Below are 26,473 nucleotides of genomic sequence, written 5' to 3'. Positions count from 1 at the left end.
GGAGTAGATGAGTATATCATCGAGGTAAACCACGACGAATTTATCCAAATACTCCATGAAGATTGAGTTCATTAACCGAGAGAAGGTGGCTGGAGCGTTGGTTAAACCGAAGGACATGATAGTGTACTCGTATTGGCCGTAACGAGTAACAAAGGCCGTTTTGGGAATGTCCCCGTTCCGGATTTTGATTTGATGGTAGCCCAACCTCAAATCCATCTTAGAGAAGACTGAGGATCCAGCGAGATGATCATACAGATCGTTAATCCTGGGGAGCGGATACTTGTTCTTTATTGTGACCAAGTTGACGGGTCGATAATCTACAACCATTCGGTCCGTACCATCCTTCTTCTTGACGAAGAGGACGGGGCAAGCCCATGGAGATGAACTAGGACGGATGAAACCCTTTTTCAAGGACTCATCGAGTTGTTTCTTAAGTTCGGCTAGTTCTAGTGGTGCCATCTTATAGGGTCTTCTATAAATTGGGACAGTTCCTGGAATGAGATCTATCACGAACTCGACATCTCTGTCAGGTGGGACACCTGGCAATTCTTCTGGAAAGACATCCGGAAAGTCACGGACTACCGGAACATCTTCGAGGTCTGGCAAGGGGCTGGCATTAAGAGAATATAGTTGTCACTTGGCCACTCGGGTCAAGACATTGACTATCTTTCCCGAGGGGTGCGTAAGTTGAACAGTTCTAGAGAAGCAATCAATTTTGGCATGATGGGCTGACATCCAGTCCATACCCAAGATGATATTAATATCCAAAGATTTGAGAGCTATCAAAGATGCAAGGAAAACAAGTCTGTCGACCTGAATTTCATTCCCATGGCTTACTCTAGAGGTTTGCCATCTAGAACCAGGAGTAGAAATTTCCATGGTGGAAGGCATGTCACAGAATGCGGTGTTATGCAAGCGAGCATAGCTTTCGGATATGAATGAATGAGATGCTCCAGTATCAAAAAGAACAGATGTCGGGTGGCAATTAACAAGGAGCGTACCGAGAACGACGTTGGGATCCTCTTGGGCCTCTTCAGCTGAGACACAATTCACATGGCCACGTGCAGTGGTGGCCGGCTTGGCATAGAACACCTTCCCTGCTGTCTTGCCACGGCCAACAGCCTTTCCAGACTGGTTGGGGCTGGTCTGGGGACACTCGCGCATGTAGTGGCCCGATTCCCCACACTTGAAGCACGTCACGGGGCTGGTGCGTGGAGGAGCATTGTTGGTTGGCCCACCATAGGGCTTAGCTGGTGCATACTACTGAGCTGGACGAGGCGCCTGATAGGATGGCCTCGGTGTGAACCTGGGTGGCAGGGCAGTGTTAGGCACCCACACCCGACGCTTCTGTGGTCCAGCACCGGATGAGGAACCCAAGTCACGGCCATGCTTGCATGTTGCTTCGAAATCAGTCTGACCCGTCTCAGCATTGATGGCTTTGTTCACAAGCTTCTGAAAAGAGGTGCACTCATGCAGACGGAGATCTCGGCGAAGCTCGGGGCTAAGTCCCTTGCGGAACCTTGCCTGCTTCTTGGCATCAGTGGAGATTTCTTCGGTGGCATAGCGTGCTAGGTTACCGAACTCCCTGCTGTAAGCGTCCACAGAGAGTCGACCTTGGGTGAAACTGTAGAACTCCTCATGTTTACGGTCCATAAGACCTTCCGGAATGTGATGTTCACGGAAAGCCTCACTAAATTCTGCTCAAGTAGTGACATGACCAGCTGGGCGCATAGCTTCATAGTTCTCCCACCAGAGAATGGCGGGGCCTTCGAGATGATATGCAGCAAAGGTGACCTTATCAGCCTCGGCTACGAGTGCAGAACGTAGCTTGTGAGTAATGCTGCGAAGCCAGTCATCAGCGTCGAGAGGCTCGACGGAGTGGTGGAAGGTAGGTGGGTGTAACTTGATGAAGTCCCTGAGCGACACCAAGTTATTCCTCTGATGCTGTGCTGTGTCCTGTTCGATGTGCTCCAACAAACGCTTGGTCTCCCGCTTGGTTCTCTCAGCCTCCACCATTACTTCGGCCAGAGAAGGAGGGTGAGGCAGGTTTGTTTCCCCAACTCTATTGCCTTCGGCCTCCTCTGGAGGAGCAGGGTTGTTACGGGTGTTGACCATCCAAGGAAACAAGACAATGGTTTAGTCCCGGATGATAAGATTCTGACATAGAAAAGTAGAATGTAATGGATAAGTCGGAATGCAAGATGATCATCCGTATGACATGGTAGATACAGAAACTGCTTCTTTTATTCCATCGTCATACACACCATACAAGGTTTAGTACAAGACCAAACAAAGTGCTACTACGGTGAAAGAAAGATTACATCTCATCGGAGGCATTCCAAGCTCCTATATATTATTTTTCCCGCACCTCCGGAATTGGTACACACTAAGTCATATTCCACAAGTCACGCAGGACGGTGGAAATACAACTATTACAATACTAGTGGAACTACTACTAACTCAGACATCTCTGTAGTAGTTCTCATAGAAGTCCCCTCCATAGCCTGGAAGTTCAACGTGAGCATCCGGAAACAGACCGTCCTGAGGAGCCTGTGGACCATAGGGGCTAGGGTGAGGTCTTGGACCAACAAACGGTGGCCTGCGGGGAACATGAGGTGGGGTGATGCCCCCCACATCACGCCAATCCATCATGTCTGGCAGAGCAGATCTAACAGGATACAGGTCTCGCATATCCATATATCCAGCTTGCACGGCCGGTGCAAACCGAGTCAAGGTGTCCCAGTGATCATCATGGGTGTTGAAAAGCTCTAGTCTCAAGGCCCGACTCTCTCGGTCCTTATCCTCGAGCATCTCGGCAGTGGTGCGAGTTAGTGAGTCCTCCTGAGTGGAGTCAGCATAGATAGCCCGGAGATACCCCTGCGCTCCAGGGAGTGAAGCTGGCATATACCGGAAGTCGGTGTTCCGAAGCAGGCCAGTCCTGACTCGCATGATGGTCATCATAGAATAGGCAGCATCTTGCACAGCCATCTCAATAGTAACACCGAGTCCATAGGAACAGTGGAGGGGCTCGGTAGAACCAGGATAAGAGGGAAATATCCTGACAGTGCAGAGATATTGGCTTTGATTAAAGTCTCGGAACTGCTCTTCGATCGTGTATTCGGGATACCAACGGTAACCTGTCTCGATCATTACCCGGACTAACATAGCTGCATGACCGGGCACATCGATGCACCGGGTCAGGCGAACCACTTGGTTTTGATCACGAGTGGCCATCTGAAAGCACAACCACAATGCAAGGCATTAGAATTTCTAGCAGAATTTGGACATCATAACGGCTGTAAATGCTCAAAAAGGATTTTGAGACATTTTACAAAGAATTGCATAGACACTCAACAATATCATATCAAGGTTCTGGGTCCAACTTAACAACATAACAGGGTAGTAGAACTGAACTAGGCTTGTAATCATCAAACCTATAAGGTACTACTGATTAGTAACACGTGAACCTGATAGAAAGAAGAGATCCTAATCCTTAACCCCCGGTGGAAGAATGGACTGACTCATATCAGAATTCCATGAGGTAAAGGAGTAAAAAGAGCCTTACGTACCATCCCACAATCAACTCCCCTACATATAACTAAAGCATTTCTAGACTCAACATCGACCAGTTTGGCTTGGAGAACCTACAAGTAGTCCGCCTCTGATGCCAACGCTGTCAGGACCCCGACTCAATGTCACATCGATCTAGCCTGTAACACCTCATATCACTTTGCGGCCTCACACACGGTATTCTCACGGGTGTCGCCTTACCTTCGCCCGGGACCATTTGCACCTTTTGGCACACGTATATGATAGTGTCGCTAGCATCTATATGATAAGGAGCCCGGGCTGACATGGCTAGTCGTAAACCCAAAGTGGCACAGACTTACAGGGACAGGCATCCATGACCCAGCATCGAACGTGTCGGTCATCAGCGAGTGAATCCGGGCTGTAGCATTGGGCTAGCAGGACTCCGGTAAACCGGGCTGTAGCGGGCTAACAGGACTCCGGTACTCAACGCGTGACATTTCCCCAAAGGGATAGACACAGGAACGAAGAAGGACACATGCCGGCCAGCCTAAGTGTTCCGGAGCAGTAGCAAGCTACCATGGCTCAGTGGAAACACTAGGAGACATTTCCCGGTAAGAGAGGCTACTAAAGATAAACAACTAGATAGTCAGATCCCACACATACCAAGCATTTCAATCATACACACAATATGCTCGATATGTGCAAATACAACAAGGCATCACAACATGACTCTACAACACAAGTACTTTATTTAAAGGCTCAGAGAGCCATACATAGCATACACACAAGTACGGGTCACACGACACACATTCAAGTCATACAAGCATACAAGCCAATAGCGGAAGTAACTTGTCTGAGTACAGACAACTAGTAAAATAAGAGGCTTGGGTAAGCCTAGCTATACTACATGGTCCTTCACAAGCTCAGGATCACCACCTGGGCCTTAGTCTACTCATCGATGTCAACGTCTACGAAGAACCCGTCGGAAGGGGTTGTAGCATCTTCCGTAAAAATGTAAATTAAACCAACATGAGTACAAAGGTACTCAGCAAGACTTACATCAAATCCTACATACATGCACATTATCAAGAAGGGTTGGTGGGGTTATTGCAGCAAGCCAGCTTTGACTCTTGGCTAAGCTATCCTACGAGACTCCAACTTGAAATGGTTTTGCGCACACGAGTCCACTACTCACCACTTCAATACACTACCGAGGATCCACCTCTGTCTTCCTACGGAAGAGCCATCCTCGGCACTCACGCTTATCTTGAGGCTTTTAGTAGTTTCCATTTACTTGTCTATGAACTATATAGGCAACGAAGCAGTCCTTTACCGTGGACGCGGCTATTCGAATAGATGATGTTAACCCTGTAGGGGTGTACTTCCTCATACATGTTTCCACCACTTAGCGTCTGCACACGACATGTGCTCGGCAGACTTCAAGCAAAAGCCGACGTGGGTGTAGACCACGACCTACCTAGACACCTAAGCCTCTAGTCCAGGTTTATCGCCTATTCAGGTTCCATCTGCAGGGAGTCCGGCCGAGGTTTCCACATACGGCCCCGAATGATGTGAACAGGGTTCCGAGACACCTAACGGGTGCCCGGTGTACCCGGCCACGTACCTACCGCATCACAACCCACCCCACGGTCAGCGCTGTCCACGACCTCCAGTAGACTACAAACACCAGAAACTACTTGCAACTCCTGGACAGAGGACTAGGGTGAATAAGAAGTTGAGCGGGGTCATATTTCAGGGCCCAATGTATGGTAGTAGCTGAATCTTAAATCACACATACAGATCTCAGTGCTTAAGGATGGCTTCAATTAAACAACCCATCATGTACTCCTACATGGCCTCTCATCGATACCTTTACCAAATCGTGTTCAACACATTACTCTCATACTGACACGATCATTTTACTCTAGCCCATCACCCAGATGAACCAGACCTGACACAACTCTAAGCATAGTAGGCATAGCAAGGTAGGAACAACACATAAGTGGCCCTTTTAAGTGCTTAAACTAGTTCTATGCTAAACAGTAGGTTAGCTTGTTTAAACATGCATGAAACCAGTATAGATGGATAGATTGGATTTATCTAATCATTTTTCATATATAACACTTTGCATTTGGAGCTACAGATTAATTTCTATGATTTTTTGAAGTTTGTGGTATTTTCTGGAATTTCCTGTGTAGAAATAATTCCAATAAATAACTTACTGCGTCAACAATACGTTAGGATGACGCCAGTGGTCAACGGAGCTGGTCCAGGTCAAACTGACCAGTGGGTCCCGCATGTCAGTAGTTAATTCAACTAACTAAATTTAGTTAAAACTAATCTGGGTTAATTAGCAGAGGTGGGCCCCACTTGTCATAGACTCACGGGAGTCAACCTAGACCCACCCTAGTCAAAGTCAAGGGTCAAACACGCCGGCATTTAGCCGCCGGCGAGGCCAGACGCGGCGGTGGAAGTGCATTTGTGCTTTTCGGCGACCAAATGGGCGGCGGAGAGCATCTACGTGTAGCTGGGAATGAGTCGCAGCTCTTGGTGGTGGTGGTTGAGCTCGGAGTGGCCGGAAACGTCTCCAGCGATGACTTTGGCGGTCGCCGGAGTCGGGTGAAGAAGAACCCGAGGCTATGGGGCATGACGAGGCTCGTGGTGAGGTGCGTTGGGCTCCTGGGGTTGCGGTGAGTGCGTTGGACATGGTGGTGTGGCCGGTGGTTGGCCGGAGACACGTCGGCGATGAGCTCGGCGGCGGCGCGTGCGGTGAAGCTCCGTGCGCTCGCTATGGTGCATGAGAGCAAGAAAGGGAAGGGGAGGAGCTAGCTGGGCTCACGGCGGTCTCGAGGAAGCAGACGGCGTGGTCGGGGATGAGCTGGTGCGGGGCGACGGCGAAAGGGATCTCCGGCGGTGGCGGGGTCGAACGAGGTCGGTGCAGTGGCTTCGGGGCAAGCGAGCGCTCGGGGCTCGGCTTGCTCGACGAAGAGGAGAGCGGCAGAGCTCCTGGACACAGTGGCGCGATGCAGGGACGACGGAGAGCGTGACTACGGCGATGGTGCGGCGGCGGTGGTGTCAGCCATGGTGCGGGAGAGCGAGGGAGAGGAGCTGGGGAGGAGGGAGCGTGTCTGTGAGCTCGAGGGAGGAGTGGGTGATCGACCCAGGGCGGCAGAACAGCGAGGGGAGGAAGCAGGGCGGCGGGCAGCTGCGTGGCACGCTCTGGTGCCGACATCGAGCACCTGGCTGCCTGCCTGGCGAAGCTAAGTAGCTCGCTGGAGCGGTGGCTAGGCTGGGAGGGCTAGGTGGGCTGGCTGGTGGGCTGCCAGGTTAGTTCCCTCTCTCCCTTTTCTTTTATGTTTTCTATTCTTTTCTGTAGCTTTGTGGACTTTCTAAAAATACCTAAGCAACTCAAAAAATCCCCAAACTGCTCATGCCCACTGTTTAAAATATAAACAACATGGAACATTTTAGTTTAGGATTATTTGAACATTTAAAATATTTTATAAATTTTAAATGCCCAAATTCAAATACTTATGATTTAATTCAAGGACCTTAGGATGACCTAGAAAATTGTGCACCACTTTTGGCAGAGGTTCTGAACCAAGACAAAAATGATGGACATTTTAGAAGGGCATTTCAGGTTCATTGAAAATATTTTTAGTAAACCCTAGTTGGATTCAGAGGGGGCTGGGGGTTCTGTCATCCCCATTTCAAGTTTCTGTTAAATTGAATAGACATGATGCAACACTCTAATGCATGAACTAGCTAGGGTGTGACAACCGGTGGCCATCTTCATCATCCCGGCGCTCTCCATGACGAGGAGGGAGTAGTTCACCCTCGGGGCTGAGGGTATGTACCAGTAGCTATGTGTTTGATCTCTCTCTCTCGTGTTCCCTCTATGGCACGATCTTGATGTATCCCGAGCTTTGCTATTGTAGTTGGATCTTATGATGTTTCTCCCCCTCTACTCTCTTGTGATGAATTGAGTTTCCCTCTTGAAGTTATCTTATCGGATTGAGTCTTTACATTGAGAACACTTGATGTATGTCTTGCCGTGTTTATCTGTGGTGACAATGGGATATCGCGTGCCTCTTGATGTATGTTTTGGTGACCAACTTGCGGGTTCCACCCATGAACCTTTGCATAGGGGTTGGCACACGTTCTTGACTCTCCGGTAGAAACTTTGGGCACTCTTTGAAGTACTTTGTGTTGGTTGGATGAATATGAGATTGTGTGATGCATCGTATAATCATGCCCACGGATACTTGAAGTGACAATGGAGTATCTATGTGACATTAGGGTTTTGGTTGATTTGTGTCTTAAGGTGTTATTCTAGTACGAACTCTTTTATGGATCGATCCGAAAGAATAACTTTGAGGTGGTTTCATACCCTACTATAATCTCTACGTTTGTTCTCCGCTATTAGTGGCTTTGGAGTGACTCTTTGTTGCATATTGAGGGCTTGTTATATGATCTATCTATGTTATTATTATTGAGAGAACTTGCACTAGTGAAAGTATGAACCCTAGGCCTTGTTTCCTATCATTGCAATACTGTTTACGCTCACTTTTATCATTAGTTACCCTGCTGTTTTTATTATTTCAAATTACAAATACCTTTATCTACCATCCATATTGCACTTGTATCACCATCTCTTCGCCGAACTAGTGCAGCTATACAATTTACCATTGTATTGGGTGTGTTGGGGACACAAGAGACTTTTTGTTATTTGGTTGCTGGGTTGCTTGAGAGAGACCATCTTCATCCTACGCCTCCTACGGATTGATAAACCTTAGGTCATCCACTTGAGGGAAATTTGCTACTGTCCTACAAACTTGTGCACTTGCAGGCCCAACAACGTAGAAGAAGGTTGTGTAGTAGACATCAGGGGCCCAGTGCAGCCCAGCTTCATCAGCTCAAACTCAAGACCCTCGCGAGGGGCCAAGCCTCACGGGGCGGATGACAGGAAGCTTCCTCGGGAGAAGCCTCATCAGGTAGACTCGCGAGGAGGCGGAGAGATCAAGGCGGGGTACCTCGCGAGGAGACCGTGACGCAAACCATGACGATTGTGACTAGGCGGGCGCTAGGGAGGCGCGGGCCTATGCTGTGTCCTTGTTTCCCCTTCGGTGCAAAGGGGGCAAGCACAGGCCAAGGCATCAGGCAAAGGTTACCATTTCGGTGCAACAAGACCAAGACCAGCAGAACGGCAGGACTGAGGTCATCGTGGAGCCCAGGATTGCGTCATCGTCAGAGCCTTTGGCAGCCGAAGACCAACTTTAGTCAGGATAAGTGTACTAGATGTTCCCCTTCAAAATGGCCAATTGTTGGCGCCCTTCCCGCTCATTATTTGGGAAGAGGCCCAGGGCCACCCTCTATAAATAGAGCTAGACACCACAAGGCAAAGGGGGGACCGATCAGAGAGAGAGAGAGAAAGAGGTGATTGAACTCACCCAAGCAGTTCGTCGCACTAGCTCAAGAGCAGCCCCTCGCGAGGTTGTTCTCCCTTTGTATTGTTCATCATCAGCCCCTGAGGCAATCCACCACACCACACACTGGAGTAGGGTATTACACCACAATGGTGGCTTAAACCAGTGTAAACCTCATGTCCCTTGTGTGTTCTTCTTTCTAGCTTAGATTCCGTGCGAAGCATCGAGACGTGAGCTGGTAGGGGAAAGATCTTCGGGCGCACCCCAGTGTTCGAACCTCAAGGGTCTGCCGGAACCAGAAATCCGACAGTATCTAGCCCTGCCTTCCTGCAGCCCACCACGTGGCTCCATCGACGGCCTGGTACGGCCCAGCTTCAACATCAGCAACACAAGACCCTCACGAGGCGGGCAACACCAAGACCCCCGAAGGAATCGGCCTCCTCAGGCTGGCTCCTAAGGGGCGGAGAGTTCTATGCAATGTTGCCTCACGAGGCTCAGCTGACATGAGCCATGACAACCAAGGCCAGGCGGGCGCCAGGAGGGCGCAGAGCGCAGGTTTCCTCTTTGTTGCAAGGGAGGCAAGCCACAGGCGCGGAGTCCCAAGGAATCGGGCAAAGATTTCCATTTCAGTGCAATGAGACCATGACCGCCAGGACGGCAGGACGGAGGTCATCGACGAGCCCACCGTAGTGTCACGACCAGAGGCTTTTCACACGCGGAGACTACTTTTGTCAGGATAGACTGTACTACTTGTCCCTTTCAAATCCGGCCATTGTGGGATCCCTTCCCGCTCATATTTGGGAAGAGGACCAAGGCCACTATAAATAGGACTAGCCACCACCATAAAAGGGGGACGAGATCAGAACAAGTAGAACTAGCATACACCACACCAGCTCAAGAACCCTCACCTCCCGAGGCTTGTTCATCCACTATACTAGCTCATCCTCAGCCCTTCGAGGCAATCCACCGACATGCTGGAGTAGGGTATTACACCACATCGGTGGCCTGAACCAGGATAAAACTGATGTGTCTCCTGTCACTTTGAGCTCGACGCACTAGGCTTAGGAGGATCGCGAGTAGGAAAGGTGGGTAGGTTGAGATCTCCGCACGCTCCCAGAGTTCGAACCTCTCAAGGGTTTGCGGATCCCATAATCCAACATTTGGCGCACCAGGTAGGGTGGCGTCGGAATCTTCTTCCTCGGCCTCTAGATTGTGCCACTGACTCCTATGGCGGGCGCTCCTCCTTCGACCTGGTCGACACGCGTTCGCGAAGAAGCATCGGGGCTGTGCTGCTTCACCCTCTCCCTGCGGCAGGTGCAGTGACCGCCCAAGTTCCCACCGGAGATGCAGCCACGCTACAACGATGCGGCAGATCTAGCCCACTTTCTTCAAGCATACGAGGAGGCAGTGTGGGCGGCCGATGGAGACGACAAGGTGAAGGCCAACTCGCTCCCCATGGCCCTTGTAGGCGCGCCACGCACCTGGGTGCTCAACCTGCCGACATCTTCTGTGGCCTCCTGGGGGAAGCTGCGCGACCTCTTCCTCGCCCACTATGCGGCACCGACGCCCCTGGTCATTGCATCTCTCCTAGGTGGCTCGCGGGCACCACCTTCCGGCCGCCACATCAAGCAATTCTACCGGCGGGTAGGCGCCACTCAGGCGAGCTTGGGGGCTCCCCCGGGCTGGGTGGTGCCCCAAGCTGACCTCACCTTAAGCCCCAAGGATCACCCTGTCGCCACAATTAGTCGGCGCGCTCCCAATGCTCTGCGCCCCCACCGTCTGCCACATGGCAATCACCAGGACCCTCATCGATGGCAGAGCCGGCCTCAACGTACTCTCCCTGGAGGCGTTCGGCCTATTCCACATGCTGCCGAGTCGGCTCCGCCCCTCCAAGCCTTTCTCCGGGGTCGGCGGCGGCTCCACCAGGCCCCTAGGGCATATCCGTCTCCTTGTCACCTTCGAGACCCGCGACAACTACTGCACCGAGCTCATCGACTTTGACATCGCCAAGATTGACCTGTCGTACAATGCTATTCTGGGATACCCGGCCTTGGCCCAGCTTATGGCTGCGACCCACCCCGCGTACAACCTCATGAAGACGCCTGGCAGTAACGGTGTCTTCAGGTTGGCGGGAGACACCAAAGGCGCGCTGCAGGCCTCAAGCTCGCCTTCCCGACAGCCGCGTCCGCGCTGCCCGGTGAGAAGAAGGGTCAGGAGGCACCAGAAGCAACGCTGGCCAATAAGAAGCAGTTGTTCTCCCAAGACCGAGCCGAGACGAAGCAAGTGCCAGTCTGTGAGGGTGGGACGGCCAGCGCCACCTTCACCATAGGGGCTGGCCTCCCTCAGGATCGAGAGGAAGCATTGATCAACTTTTTATGAGCCAACAAGGATGTATTCGCTTGGGAACCCAAACACCTGGCTAGGGTCCCAAGGGGGATAATCGAGCACCACCTGAGGGTATGTCCAAATGTGTGGCCAGTGAAGCAGAAGGCTCGCCGCCAGTCCACCGAGAAGCAGGCCTTCATCATCCAGGAAACCCGTAAGCTACAAGCCGCAGGGGTCATCAGGGAGGAACGGTACCCAGAGTGGCTGGCAAATCCCGTCATCGTCCCCAAGAAAGGAGGGAAGGAACGCATGTGTGTCAACTTCACCAACCTCAACAAGGCCTGCCCGCAAGACCCCTTCCCGCTCCCTCGCATTGACCAGATCGTCGACTCCACCACCGAGTGCGACCTATTGTGCTTCTTGGATGCCTTCTCCGGCTATCACCAAATCAAGATGGCCGTGGAGGATGTGGAGAAGACGGAATTCCTCACCCCATGCGGGATGTACTACTACACCTACATGCCCTTCGGGCTGCGTAATGCCGGGGCAACCTTCCAGTGGTTGATGCATATCGGCCTGGGTTTGCAGCTCGGGAGGAACGCAGAGGCCTATGTTGACGATATAGTGGTGAAGTCTCGGGAGGCCAGGACTCTGATAGAAGATCTAGAGGAGACGTTCACCAGCCTGCGCAAGGTGGATCTTCGTCTTAAACCCAAGAAGTGTGTGTTTGGAGTCCCTTTTGGCAAGCTATTGGGCTTCTTGGTGTCACACAAAGGGATCGGGGCCAACCTGGAGAAGGTCAAGGCGATAGAGGAGATGCAGAAGCTGGCGGGCTGTGTAACCTCACTTGGGCGTTTCATTTCCAAGCTGGCGGAGCGTGCCCTCCCATTTTTCAAGCTGATGAAGAAGAAGGAGCCATTCGAGTGGACCCCAGAGGCAGACGCATCCTTCCAGGTCCTCAAGAGATATTTGACCAGTCCGCCAGTGATGGTGGCACCACGCCCTCTCGAGCCCTTGGTGCTCTATCTGGCAGCAACCCCTCACTCAGCCAGCACCGTCCTGGTGGCGCTAAGGAAGGAATGCCCGATCAAGTATCCTCAATAGGATGCACAACCGTCGAGCAAGGCGCGGCACCCTCAGGGTGAGGTATCTGGAGTCCAGACCGACATAGTGGTCGACATTCCTCCTGAGGCCATGGTTGATCCCATGGCTATGAAGGCTCCTGAGGGCGGGCCTCGTGAGGACATGGAGGACATGTGCCCTCGTGAAGAACAAGATTCCGCTGATGCCTCGCCCCTCATCGAGCAACTTGTCTACTTCGTCAGCACGGTACTAAGGGAAGCCCGGGCGCGCTACCCCATGCCCTAGAAGCTCTTGCTCGCACTTCTAGTTGCCTCCAGGAAACTGCGCCACAACTTTCAAGGCCGCCCCATCAAGGTTGTTTCAGCGTACCCGCTGGAGAGGGTGCTCCGGAGCCCGAACACAGCTGGGCGAGTTGCTGAATGGAACATTGAGCTTTAGGCATTCAATCTCGAGTTCACCATCACCAGGGTCATCAAGGGTGTGGCCCTCGCGGAGATTGTGGCCGAGTGGACTGACGCTCCCGACCATGGAGTAGGCGAGGACTGCTCCCTCCTGCGAGGAGACGAAGAGCCGGACAGGTGGATCATGTACTTCGATGGGACGTTTGCGCGACAAGGCGCAGGAACGAGGGCCATCCTCATCTCACCCACCAAGGACAAGCTCTGTTATGTAGTACAACTCTGCTTTCAGCAGGGCGAGAAGGTCTCCAACAACATCGTAGAATACGAAGGATTTCTCGCCGGACTCAGGGGCGCGGCCGCACTGGGAGTGAAGCGCCTTACCATCAAGGGTGTCTCTCAGCTTCTTGTCAACTTCTCCAACAAGGAGTCCACGCCTAAGGACGAGCACATGGAGGCGTACCTAGAGGAGGTGCGCAAGGTGGAGAAGCGGTTCATGCGCATGGAGCCGCAGCACATGCCGCGCGAGATGAACAAGGAAGCAGATGACATCGCCAAAACAGCCTCCCGTAGGCTCCCTCAGGAGCCGGGGGTGTTTGAGGAGTGGCTCTTCAAGCCGTCTGTGACCCCACAGGCCCACACGTCACGACTCCAGCACCACCTATGGAGGACTTGCCACAGGCACCCGAGACGGGCGCCCCAGCCTGTGGTCACCCCTCGGGAGCCCGCCTGCTGGTCGCGCTCGAGCCTCAGGAGGGGTGCTGGACCAAAGAGTTCAAGGCGTACTTGCTTCAAGGGACCCTACCAGAGAAGGAGGAGGACGCCGAGCATGTGGCCCGTCAAGACACCACGTACTGCATCAAGGATGGTAAGTTATATCGCAGGAGGCCCAATGATGTTTCGTTGCGGTGCATCTCCGGGGAATAGGGGCTCGAGCTGCTAGCGGACATACATGGTGGGGACTACGGGCATCATTCCTCGTTGTGCACCCTGGTGGGCAAGGCGTTCCGCATCGGCTTCTGTTGGCCCACCGCACTGAACGACGCTATAGAGCTGGTGCGCTCTTGTGAAGCATGCCAGTCTCATGCCAAGCAGATCCACCAGCCAGCGCAGGGCCTCTAGACGATCCCTCTCACGTGGTCGTTCGCGGTATAGGGGTTGGACATCTTGGGACAATTCCCTCGGGCTCCAGGGGGCTACCGATACCTCTACGTCGCCATCGACAAGTTCACCAAGTGGGCGGAGGTAGAAGCCGTGCGCACCATCCCAGCTAGATCAGATGTCATGTTCATCAAGGGAATCGTGAGCCGGTTTGGGGTCAACAATCGTATCATCACCGACAACGGCTCGCAGTTCACCAGCAACCTTTTCAAAACATACTATGCTAACCTTGGAACGCATATCTGCTATGCCTTAGTTGTGCACCCACGGAGCAATGGACAGGCTAAGAGGGCCAATGCGGAAGTCTTGAGGGGCCTCAAGACCCAGACCTTCAAGAAGAAGCTTGAGGCCTACGGCAGGGGCTGGCTCGACGAGCTGCAGTCTGTGTTGTGGTCCATCTGCACCACCGCAACCAAGCCAATAGGAGAAACGTCGTTCTTCCTCGTCTGTGGAGCAGAAGAGGTTCTCCCTCACGAGGTAAAGCATCGCTCCACGTTGGTCCTGACGTTCGATCAGACGCGGCAGGATGCCACGCGGGGGATGGATCTCGTGCTGGGGGAGGAACGCCGCCATCAAGCCTCGCTCCGGGCAGCGAGGTACCAGCAGGCGTTGCAGCGGTACCATTGTCGCAACGTCCGCTCCAGGACGTTAGAGGTGGGCGACCTCGTCCTGAGGTGGGTGCTCTCCAGGGAGGGGCTGCACAAGCTCTATCCCATGTGGGAGGGCCCGTTTAGGATTGCCCGTGTCTCCAAGCCTGGAGCCGCGCGCCTGGAGACACAGGACGGGGTCCCCATCTAAAACGCCTGGAACATCCAGCACCTCCCGAAGTTCTACCCCTGAAGAAAGGCTCCGGCCTGTGAAGATAGGCTCCATCCTGTGAAGGTCTCCGCTCGTGACACTCTCACGTAATAATGAGTGGGGCTGTACATGCCCCGGAGTCTCCTGAGAGCCGCCATGGGGCCCCATGGGGGCTCCCTCCCACGTCCTAGTGGCAGCACTTAGCTCCGCGGTGGTGAGAAGACTAGATTAGGTGCTGGACGCGGCTGTTCATTTGCTTTCTGAAGTTGCTTGCAGTTTTTTAGTAATCTTTCAATGGATTTGGTATTCTCGAACGTTGGTTTCTCGAGTTGTTTCCTTCTCCTAAGCTGTTTTTGGTCTAAGGACATGAGAGAGGTGGAAGTCGCCCACCACTTCTCCTCGCGCTCCTCGCGCGTGGGGCTAGGTAGGTGTGTGCACCCTAGGCTTGCCTTTGCACACATGCACCGCGCCGAACCCTGGTATTTTAGCTTCATCCTCGCGAGGAGCCCTCGATCAAGTCCACGGGCACCAGCACCCCTCATGTCCATGCCCCCCGGGCAGCAAGACACGGTGCATCAGGTCCGAGCTAATCTGTGGTAGGGAGCTCACATAAGGGGGAGTGAGCCGCTCGACAAGTTTTCTCTTCCTTCAAAGGACAGCTCTGCCCTGTCATGGCTCCTAAGAGCACAAGGCATATCTTCCAGGGGTTGCGTCAAAGACTCCCTAAGGAAGGAGGGGTCGTCAAGTACTTGAGGTCAGCTTCTCGTGAGGCGAAAAACGACTGCACATACCAAGCTAGGCTTTCCTACCTTAACTCACTCAGATCGCAAACATTACAACACAACATCAAGATGGCAATTATAGCATAAAAGGCATAACAGCAATAGTTCATTACATGCCCCCAGAGGGTACATATTTCTTTTTTTCGGATTGCAGGAGAGAGGAAAAGCTAAACAAAGAGGGGCCGAAGGCGTACGAGCTCGGCACCAGCGCCGCATCCTCAAGCGGTGCCTCAAGGTGACCCGGCGCTCAACCAGTTCTCCCATAGGTAACCTGGGGCCGCTGGCCTTGAGTCCAAGTTCACTGGCTCCCAACTTCACACCGGGCTCCTCTCCTCCTTCACTAGAGCGCCACAGCAGGACGAACCCCCGACATCCTTGACCCGAGCACGACGACACGGGGGCCGATCATAGACGCCACTTATCGAGCTCTCATCCGAGGAAGAGCTGCTGTCGTGGGAGGGGGAGCGTGCGTCGCCAAGACCAAGCTCGCCGTCACCACCGTCGTCGTCGCTGCCATCCTCCGGGCAGCACCCCACGCGGCGACCGTCCTCCCTAAACACCCTCATGTAGAGGGTCGCCAGGCCGTCGTACTTGAAGTGGAGGGTGCACCTTCCGCCCAGGCCATGCGCGCGGGCGAAGGTCTGCCAGTTGTGGGTCAGGACCATGCTACCGAAGGCGGTGACCTCGGTACCAACCCACAAAGCCCTGCTGCAGCAACAGTCAGCCTGCAGCCAGAGACCATTGGGCCCGGAAGAAGGAATCTCACAGGAGAAGAAGAGCGGGAGGCGAAGTGAGGTGCCAGCCGGGCTCTCCGACCAAACCACGAACTCAGGGAGCACATCCAGCGAGGAAAAGCGCGGCCGAGGCGGGCGCACGATCACGGAGCGCTTCCCTTCATCATGGGGGCTGCTTTGAAGCCACTGGCCCTTGCCGCGGGAAGAGGTGCCATTGCAGGCGCCTAGAGCAACGCTGCCTCTGGGGGGCGTGCCCGCTCCCCCTAGAAGCTGCCAGAGGGAATGCGGGGTGCTTGCGGGGACGGCCATGGTCCCTCCTTGCGAGGCGGTTTTATTGGCACGTGTTGTCGAAGCAGAGATCGTGTCCCCTTATCACGGGTTCTCATCAATACGGGTGTGGGTAACCCAACCGCTCCATTAAAACGACTCCTTGGTTTAGGCAAGTTCCAAACGGCCGCGCGGAGGACGCTTGACATTCATCCTCTTTATAAAGAGGTCAAGACCTATCCTTTTCTTTCCACGCCTGATCCTTCCCTTCCCTCACCTCGAGTTCCAACACACAAGGTTTAGCCCAAGAACTCCAGACCTTCAACCATGTTCGGATCCAACCTTCAAGGCGGGTGGATGGCCTCTTTCGTCACAGTGGAGGACACAAGAAGCTTAGGGAGGCTAGGTATTTGACCGCCGAAATCCTTCACAGGCTTCCTACTCAAGGGAAGGTTATCCCTACTCCCGAATCCAATGAGAGCATCGTATTCATCTCCCACTTCTGCCCAGGCCATGCGCGCGGGCGAAGGTCTGCCAGCTATGGGTCAGGACCACGCTACCGAAGGCGGTGACCTTGGTACCAACCCACAAAGCCCTGCTGCAGCAACAGTCAGCCTGCAGCCAGAGACCATTGGGCCCCGAAGAAGGAAGCTCACAGGAGAAGAAGCGCGGGAGGCGAAGTGAGGTGCCAGCCGGGCTCTCTGACCAAACCACGAACTCAGGGAGCACATCCAGCGAGGAAAAGCGCGACCGAGGTGGGTGCACGATCACGGCGCGCCTCCCTTCATCATGGGGGCTGCTTTGAAGCCACTGGCCCCTGCCGCGGGAAGAGGTGCCATTGCAGGCGCCTAGAGCAACGCTGCCTCTGGGGGGCGTGCCCGCGCCCCCTAGAAGCTGCCAGAGGGAACGCGGGGTGCTTGCGGGGACGGCCATGGTCCCTCCTTGGAGGCCTTCCCCTTCTCGGCTGCTGAAAACCTCTTCGGCGACGCCATGGGAGCAAGACGGAGAGGAGAAAAGCAGGCGGGAGCAAGACGAAGGGAAGATTGGCGGGGGGCTCTGCCCCTCCCTCACATTTATAGAAAAGCGAGGCCAACTGCCGGCCTCCACGACCTCGCGCCATCATGACCTTCTGTGTGCCGCATCGACCAGTCAAGTCGAGCAGTTGTCGAGGCAGGAGTCACCCACGTCCCATCAATCGCCATGCATCATCAAGGCCGCAGGCGGTTAGGGCCCGCATTGCTCCGCACTAGCCCTTTGGCTTCGTGTGAAAGCCAAGTCCGAGTGCGCCTTGGGCCCGGGGGCTACTGTCGGCGTCCTAGATTTGAGGGCATCCAGCCCTGCCTGCCTGCAGCCCACCACATGGCTGAATCGACGGCATGGTACGGCCCAGCTTCAACATCAGCAACACAAGACCCTCGCGAGGCGGGCGACGCCAAGACCCCCGAAGGAATCGGCCTCCTCAGGCTGGCTCCTGAGGGGCGGAGAGTTCTATGCAATGTTGCCTCACGAGGCTCAGCTGACGTTAGCCATGACAACCAAGGCCAGACGGGCGCCAGGTGGACGCAGAGCGCAGGTTTCCTCTTTGGTGCAAGGGAGGCAAGCCACAGGCGCGGAGTCCCGAGGAATCATCCAAAGGTTTCCATTTCAGTGCAACGAGACCATGACCGCCAGGACGGCAGGATGGAGGTCATCAACGAGCCCACCACAGTGTCACGACCAGAGGCTTTTCGCAGGCGAAGACTACTTTTGTCAGGATAGACTGTACTACTTGTCCCCTTTCAAATCCGGCCGTTGTAGGATCCCTTCCCGCTCATATTTGGGAAGAGGACCAAGGCCACTATAAATAGGACTAGCCACCACCATAGAAGGGGGACGAGATCAGAACAAGTAGAAGTAGCATACATCACACCAACTCAAGAACACCTCACCTCCTGAGGCTTGTTCATCCACTATACTAGCTCATCTTCAGCCCTTCGAGACAATCCACCGAAACGCTGGAGTGGGGTATTACACCACATCGGTGGCCCGAACCAGGATAAAACTGATGTGTCTCCTGTCCCTTTGAGCTCGATGCGCTAGGCTTAGGAGGATCGCGAGTAGGCAGGCTGGGTAGGTTGAGATCTCCGCACGCTCCCCAGAGTTCGAACCTCTCAAGCGTTTGCGGATCCCATAATCCGACAGGCCCCGCTGCCACGGGAGGGTAGGACAAAAGATGTCATGCAAGTTCTTTTCCATAAGCACGTATGACTATATTCGGAATACATGCCTACATTACATTGATGAACTGGAGCTAGTTCTATGTCACCCTATGTTATAACTGTTGCATGATGAATTACATCCAATGTAATTATCCATCACTAATCGATTGCCTACGAGCTTTCCACATACTGAACCTTTCTTAGTTACTTTTCCATTGCCACTCTTACGATTGCTACAAAATTGCTACTGTTACTTTTGCCACCATTTTACCGTTACTTCCATACTACTTTGCTACTAAATACTTTGTTGCAGATATTAAGTCTTTCAGGTGTGGTTGAATTGACAACTCAGCTACTAAAACTTGAGAATATTCTTCGGCTCCCCTTGTATCGAATAAATAAATTTGGGTTGAATACTCTACCCTCGAAAACTGTTGCGATTCCCTATACTTGTGGGTTATCAATAGTGCCTAGTGCCAGTTGCTTGTTTTTTGCTTCACAGAAAATCAATACCAAATGGAGTCCAAATGCAGTGAAACTTTTTGGTGATTTTTTCTAGACCAGAAGACACACGATGAGCCAAGGAAGTAACTGAGGGGGCTCCAAGGGGAGTACAACCCACCAAGGCGTGCCTGGGGGCCCAGGCGCGCCCAGGTGGGTTTTGCCCACCTCGGCCGCATCCCGCACCGCCTCTTTGCTCTATAAATACCCTGGATACCCAAAAAACCTAGAGGAGTCAACAAAAAACAATTCTAGTGGCCGCAAGTTCCAGAAACCACAGATCCAATCTAGACACCATCATGGAAGGGTTCATCATCCTCATTGGTGCCTCTCCAATGATGCGTGAGTAGTTTATTGTAGACCTACGGGTCTGTAGTTAGTAGCTGATGGATTCCTCTCTCTCTTTGTTTTGATTCTCAATACAATGGTCTCTTGGAGATCTATTTGATGTAACTCTTTTTGCGGTGTGTTTGTTGGCATAAGATGAACTTTGAGTTTATGATCAGAACTATGTTTTTATCCATGAAAGTTATTTGAGTATTTCGATCTCTTATATGCATGATTACTTATAGCCTCTTATTTCTTCTCTAAATCTTTGGTTTAGTTAGGCCGACAAGATCGATTTTCTTGCCATGGGAAGAGGTGCTTTGTGATGGGTTCGATCTTGTGGTGCTCAATCCTAGTGACACAGGGAAATGACTGTCGGTGTCAAAATCGGCGGATCTCGGGTAGTGGGTCCCGGACTGTGCGTCTAAGGCTAATGGTAACAGGAGGCGGGGGACACGATGTTTACCCAGGTTCGGGCCTTCTCTATGGAGGTAATACCCTACTTCCTTCTTGATTGATCTTGATGATATGAGTATTACAAGAGTTGATCTACCACGAGATCGTAGAGGCTAACCCTAGAATCTAGCCTATGATTATGATTGTTGTCGTCATGCGGACTAAACCCTCCGGTTTATATAGACACTAGAGGGGGCTAGGGTTACACAGAGTCGGTTACAGAGAAGGAAATCTACATATCCGAATTGCCAAGCTTGCCTTCGACGGAAAGGAGAGTCCCACCCGGACACGGGAAGAAGTCTTCAATCTTGTATCTTCATTGTCCAACAGTCCGGCATAAGCATATAGTCCAGGACTCCCTCATTAGCCCCTGAGCCAGGCTTCAATGACGATGAGTCCGGCGCGCAGACTGTCTTTGGCATTGCAAGGTCGGTTCCTTCTCCGAATACTCCAAAGTAGATCAGAATCATGTCCAGCTCTGCAAAACAAATTCCACATAGCACCGCAGAGAGTACAATATTCCACGAGTCTAATCTGCTGACAACTTTTACCAAGCGTGACGTCACGCCGCGGCCTGGCTATTATTCAAACTATTTTTCCAACCTTCCACTACACGTCTTGCGAGGCGGTTTTATTGGCACGTGTTGTCGAAGCAGAGATCGTGTCCCCTTATCACGGGTTCTCATCAATACGGGCGTGGGTAACCCAACCGCTCCATTAAAACGACTCCTTGGTTTAGGCAAGTTCCAAATGGTCGCGCGGAGGACGCTTGACATTCATCCTCTTTATAAAGAGGTCAAGACCTATCCTTTTCTTTCCACGCCTGATCCTTCCCTTCCCTCACCTCGAGTTCCAACACACAAGGTTTAGCCCAAGAACTCCAGACCTTCAACCATGTTCGGATCCAACCTTCAAGGCGGGTGGATGGCCTCTTTCGTCATAGAGGAGGACACAAGAAGCTTAGGGAGGCTAGGTATTTGACCGCCGAAATCCTTCACAGGCTTCCTACTCAAGGGCAGGTTATCCCTACTCCCGAACCCAACGAGAGCATCGTATTCATCTCCCACTTCCTCCGAGGGCATAGACTTTGGTTTTCATCCCTTTGTTAGAGGGCTCATGTTCTATTACGGGCTAGATTTTCACGAATGAGCTCCAGATTCCTTCCTTCACATCTCGACGTTCATCGTTGTGTGTGAGGCCTTCCTCCGCATTACCCCACACTTCGGGGGCTCAAGACCTTCAATGTGAAGCCGAAGATGATCAACAGGAGACACGCGGAGTGCGGAGGTGCTGTAATAACCAAAGGTGTTGATGTTTTATGGCCAAAGGGTTCCTTCCCGGAAGTTTCCGACCTATGGCAACGAGAGTGGTTTTATATCACAGCACCCCGAGGTAGAAAGTGGGCAGCTGCCCCAGCCTTCCGCTCCGCTCCTCCGCCACCGCTTGCATCATGGGTCAACAAGGGGCTGGACTGGGGATCGGTTGAGGACGTGCGGACATTGCAAAGTCGCATTCAGGATCTCCTTAAGAAGGATATTAGTCTTGTCAAAGTAATCCAAGTAATGTTAGTTCGTCGGGTCCTGCCATGCCAACGTCGACCTATCCGTATGTGGGAGTTCAACCCGGAAGGACCACGAACTGTTTAGCACTTCTTCGGCATGAAGCTCGAAGGGATGTATCAATTATTCTTCGGATCATGAATAAAGTGTCCGTACACAACAGAGGATGCAAGCGTCAACTGCAACCGTCCAGATACCCAGGTAAGTAATTCCGCGACCGAACATGTTGTTATTATATTTGTCACAACATTATTCTGAAAAACCACCCTCGGCCAGTACTGGATAAGAAAGGCGGAGAGGATCAGATGTTCGGCCCCTCTTCCTGAAGATTCACCGGATCCTGTACTAACCAAGATGCTGGCCCGCGCACCTTATCAAGTGCCATAAGGGGAGGACAAGGAGAGGAATGAGGAAGCCAAAAGAGGACTTCATGCTGGAGGTACGTTACGCATCCTAACTGGGGAAATTAGTATCCCCGTGTCGGAGGATGAACGGGGAGGAGAATCTAGCATCCCCTCTCCCCACGGTAAGAAAAGGACTGCCTCGAAGACTTGGAAGCCGAGGTCTCCAAACAAGGAAAGAAACCTTCACCAGGGGGCCCTGCCCCGGAGGGCAACATTGCCGCACAGCGCCCATAGGGGGGCCAGCCGTTAACCGAGCCGTAAGTGAACAAAGGTGCTTAGTAAGCATACCATGTCCTTTTCCTGAGAATAACAGCCGAGACATATGTTTTGTAGTTTGGCTTATAGCCTCCCTCAACAATGTTCGTCCTCGGGGGATCTTCTTCCGGAGATGATGGAGAGCGAAACGCCTCCTCCTACTTCTCTGCCTCATGAGGCGGACGACCCTGAGGTCTCATCCCGGAGGATCTCTCCTGATCCGTTGAGACCAGAAGGTAACTCTTCAGCCGCCCGAAGTCTGGGGTTTTTAGCTCCTAAAGAGACCAACGGGAAGGCCCCACACTGTCCGATATACAATCAGACACATTAACGGGTTTTCTGCAGCAAACGGCTATCTCAGAGGCACATCGTACCTTAATGGGTATGGTGGTTGAGAGGATTTCATCCGCAAAAAGAGGGTTGAATGAAGCTTTTACGAGCCTGTTAAGAGGCTTTGAGGTACGCAACATGATATTTTTTTATTGTACCATAAACGCAAGGTGCACTTTATATAGATAGTAGCCCCTGAGACTCTGGTTGCCATCCAGACGAGGCAAGCAGAGGATCATAGTCTCAGGTAATGATGGTGCCAATTTTGTACGCAGGCGGCTGCAGCTCCGGCGGCTGACCGGACTGCTGAATTTGCCGAACTAAAGCGGCAACTTGATGTGGCAGATGCAGACATCACACTTGTGAACAAGCGGCTTGACGGGGCACACGGTATGTATATTTGGGTGGTCAGCAAATATTAATAAGAGCATGATGCTATGATTTATGATATGCTTTGACTGCAGATGGTGCTGCCGCCATGGAGACCCTTTGGGTAGAGCTTGCCCGGGTCAAGGAGCTAGCCAGGAAAAGCAATGCGACTGCCATGAAGGCACCTGATGAATTAAACGCCGAACAGGCTTCTCATTGGCAAAGTGAGGATAGAATAGCCAACATGGCTCTTGAGCTACAAAATGCCGCTAGCCGATATGAGCTTCTCGAAAGGGAAAACCAAACGAAAATGGCTGACCTAAAGAATGCCTTACAAGAAGCAAAGGAAACTCGTTCTGAGATCAGAGCGGCTCGGGAGGAGCTCCGGCAAGCCGGTGAGATCGCGGCCGGGAGGCCCTTATTATTGCGAACAAAATTCGGTGATCCGAAGTATACCCCTCTTAATCAGTTATGAAGCTCGTCAGACGCATACTTGGATTTGTCAAAGAGTGCTGCTGATGCGACACATTATTTCCAAGATCAAGAAGATCATGAAGCGGAAAGATTATTTTGGTCGCAGTTCAGTAATCCAAGGCGCCCGTTGTGTTGAACGAGCAAATGGCCGAATGGGCCGAGCTCCATAGGCTATCTGGGCTTGCCATGAAGGTTGTTGTGGATCGTCTGTGGCCGAAGGAACCAAGTCCGGATAGTTACTTTGGTTTGGTGCAACAATTTATTCGTGATGTTCTGCATATCGACGCTGTCAAGCGGTCGACGTGCATAGAGGGTGCACGGATGGCCCTTGCCCGTGTTAAGACATACTTAGCGAAGATGGAGGCCACCGATATTGTAACCAGGGGTACACCCGGGGGCCAGGCCTTGCCCGAGCACTATTTTGAAGAAGTTTTAGAAGGTGCCCATTTAATAGAGGCTTAGTGCTCAAAGAATACCATGTTCGAATGACATGTATCTTGATTGTAAAAACAATGCTTTTGTAATAAAGTCTCTATTTATACATTTGCCCGTAAACTATTGTAGTGCCTCTTGTGCGGCCGTTTATGTACATATGTATATAACCTGAAAGTTTGCAGTCGTCAGCTTCAGCCCCCTCGCGTATAATGCGGGGGTGTTCGGCAAAGCACGTAATCACACTTGATCCAACGTCCTGATCCGTTAAGGAGGTGATAGCGCGGTGAACGAGGCAATCAGGCTATATAGCTTTAACACCTTCGCTTAGCCATAGGTGTTTGATGGTGGGACTACTATATAGCCCCTAGTATGTCCGCATTTATCCGAATACGGTGCATTTACATACGTGACCGGGAAACCGGTCCTTCGTTAATGCGGAGGAATCGCGAAGATTCCGCTGAGTCATGGAGTGGTTGACCAGTCTCTCGCTTTATCATGACAGTCAGTTTTCGGCTTTCTCTACTGAGGTGCTCATCTGGATGAACCAGGGCACAATCACAGTAGTTCTCCCTGTGCCACCTTGGCCGATAGAGCAGAACGTAAGGTAGCAAAACACGGGAGCCATGCAAACCCAACTATTGACCAAAGACATGATTCAGAGCTGATGCATATAAGGCCAAACTCGCGATACCAAACACTCCCGAAGGTATTCAGACTTTACAACGTATAGTGGCCTGAGTACCGCCCTCGATAATGAACCCTAAATTTCAAGGTACGTGCATCAATCCGGCGTGACGAAAGAGCGCCTGTGGTGAGAGCGTAGATCTCCAAAACACACTGGTTGCTCTCTTTGTAACGTCTATTTTAGAACGGAAAATCATAAGCCCGCGGGTAACGCCGGTATCCCTCTTGGTCAGTTTAAGTTCCAGGAGGGTGTGAGATAACAAGAGGCAATAAATAAGGTTTACACAGGATCTTAATCTAAAAAGAAACCTTTGTGCGGGGCCCTGATGCACGTCTGCGCCTTTGTCTCCGTTGTGCCGTATCTTTGAAGGGCATGGCACAATAGTCATCTATAAAAAAAGAAAAAAACCCAAGTGAAAGAATCTGGTGTGATCGTGCGTAAAGTCGGTTGATCTTAATGAACCATGAGAATTATATCTCTTGAGTGTAAATAGGGTCAAGCCGAATTATGGACCCTTTACATGCAGGCAGCCCCCCGCAACTCATATGGGGGCATAACCATTAATCCAGCTTAGGTTTATCTGGGCTGCTACAACTACGTGTGCGCCGAACATGTCTATCCGTGTGCGTGGTCTCGAAGACCAATGATTTACTCGGGTTGGAGAGGTCGTTCAGTGGTTCGGCTACTAGAGCCGCCACGTATTCTTCCGCACAAAGAGAACGCTCTATGTTTCCGCTGATTGTAATGACGCCGCGTGGACCGGGCATCTTAAGTTTGAGATAACTGTAGTGCAGTACTGCCTTGAAATGAGCGAAGGCCGTTCTTCCGAGTAGTGCGTGATAGCCGCTTTGAAACGGAGCGATGTCCAAGATTAGTTCTTTGCTTTGAAAGTTGTCGGGGGAACCGAATACAACCTCTAATGTTAGAGAGCCCGTGCAGCAGGCCTCTATTTCTGGTATTACTCCTTTAAAGGTAGTACTTCTTTTGCTGATTCTTGACGGGTCTATCCCCATCTTGTGGACAATGTCCTGATATATCAGATTAAGACTACTGCCACCGTCCATGAGGACTCGGGTGAGATGGCATCCGTCAATTATGGGTTCGAGCACCAAGGTAGCTGAACCTCCATGCCGGATACTAGTCGGATGGTCCCTGCGATCGAAAGTGATCGGGCAGGCCGACCATGGGTTGAATGTGGGGGCGACGGGCTCTACAGCATATACGTCTCGGAGTGCATGTTTGCGCTTCCTCTTTGGTATGTGGGTGACGTAAATCATGTTCACTGTTTTGACCACCGGTGGAAATTTTTTCTGTCCCCCAGTGTTCGCCTGGTGAGGTTCGTCCTCATATCCACTTAGCGGATCCCTCCCTTTGTGTTCGGAGTTTAGATTGCCGGCCTGCTTGAAAACCCAGCATTCTCTGTTGGTGTGATTCGCAGGTCTCTCGAGGGTGCCATGAATCTGACAGGACCTGTCTAGAATTTTGTTTTGGCTGGACGTATCATCTCTGCTGCCTTTGAATGGCTTTTTCCATTGACCGGGTCTAGAGCCCCTGAATCTGGCATTTACCACTGTATTGTCTGGGTTGTCTTCATTGTTTCGACGCTTGTTTTTACTGCGTCACGGTTTTCCATTGCCATCCCTTATTTCAGATGTGCCGGATCGCTGCTGCCGCTTCGGGCAAACCAACTGTCCTCGCCCACGCAAAAAAAGGTCATAAGAGTTGTTAGGGCTGCCATTGTCCTTGGCTTTTCCTGGCCGAGGTGTCTGGCAAGCCATTCGTCGCGGACACTGTGTTTGAAAGCTGCTAGGGCTTCGGCATCCGGATAGTCGATGATTTGGTTCTTCTTGGTGAGAAATTTGTCCCAAAGCTTACGGGCAGACTCTCCGGGTTGTTGAATTACGTGACTTAAATCGTCTGCATCTGGAGGTCGGACATATGTCCCTTGAAAATTAGCCCTGAAAGCGTCCTCGAG

Source organism: Triticum aestivum, chromosome 3B, assembly GCF_018294505.1.
Source record: "Triticum aestivum cultivar Chinese Spring chromosome 3B, IWGSC CS RefSeq v2.1, whole genome shotgun sequence".
NCBI lineage: Eukaryota > Viridiplantae > Streptophyta > Magnoliopsida > Poales > Poaceae > Triticum > Triticum aestivum.
Note: the sequence above shows the minus strand (reverse complement) of the source record.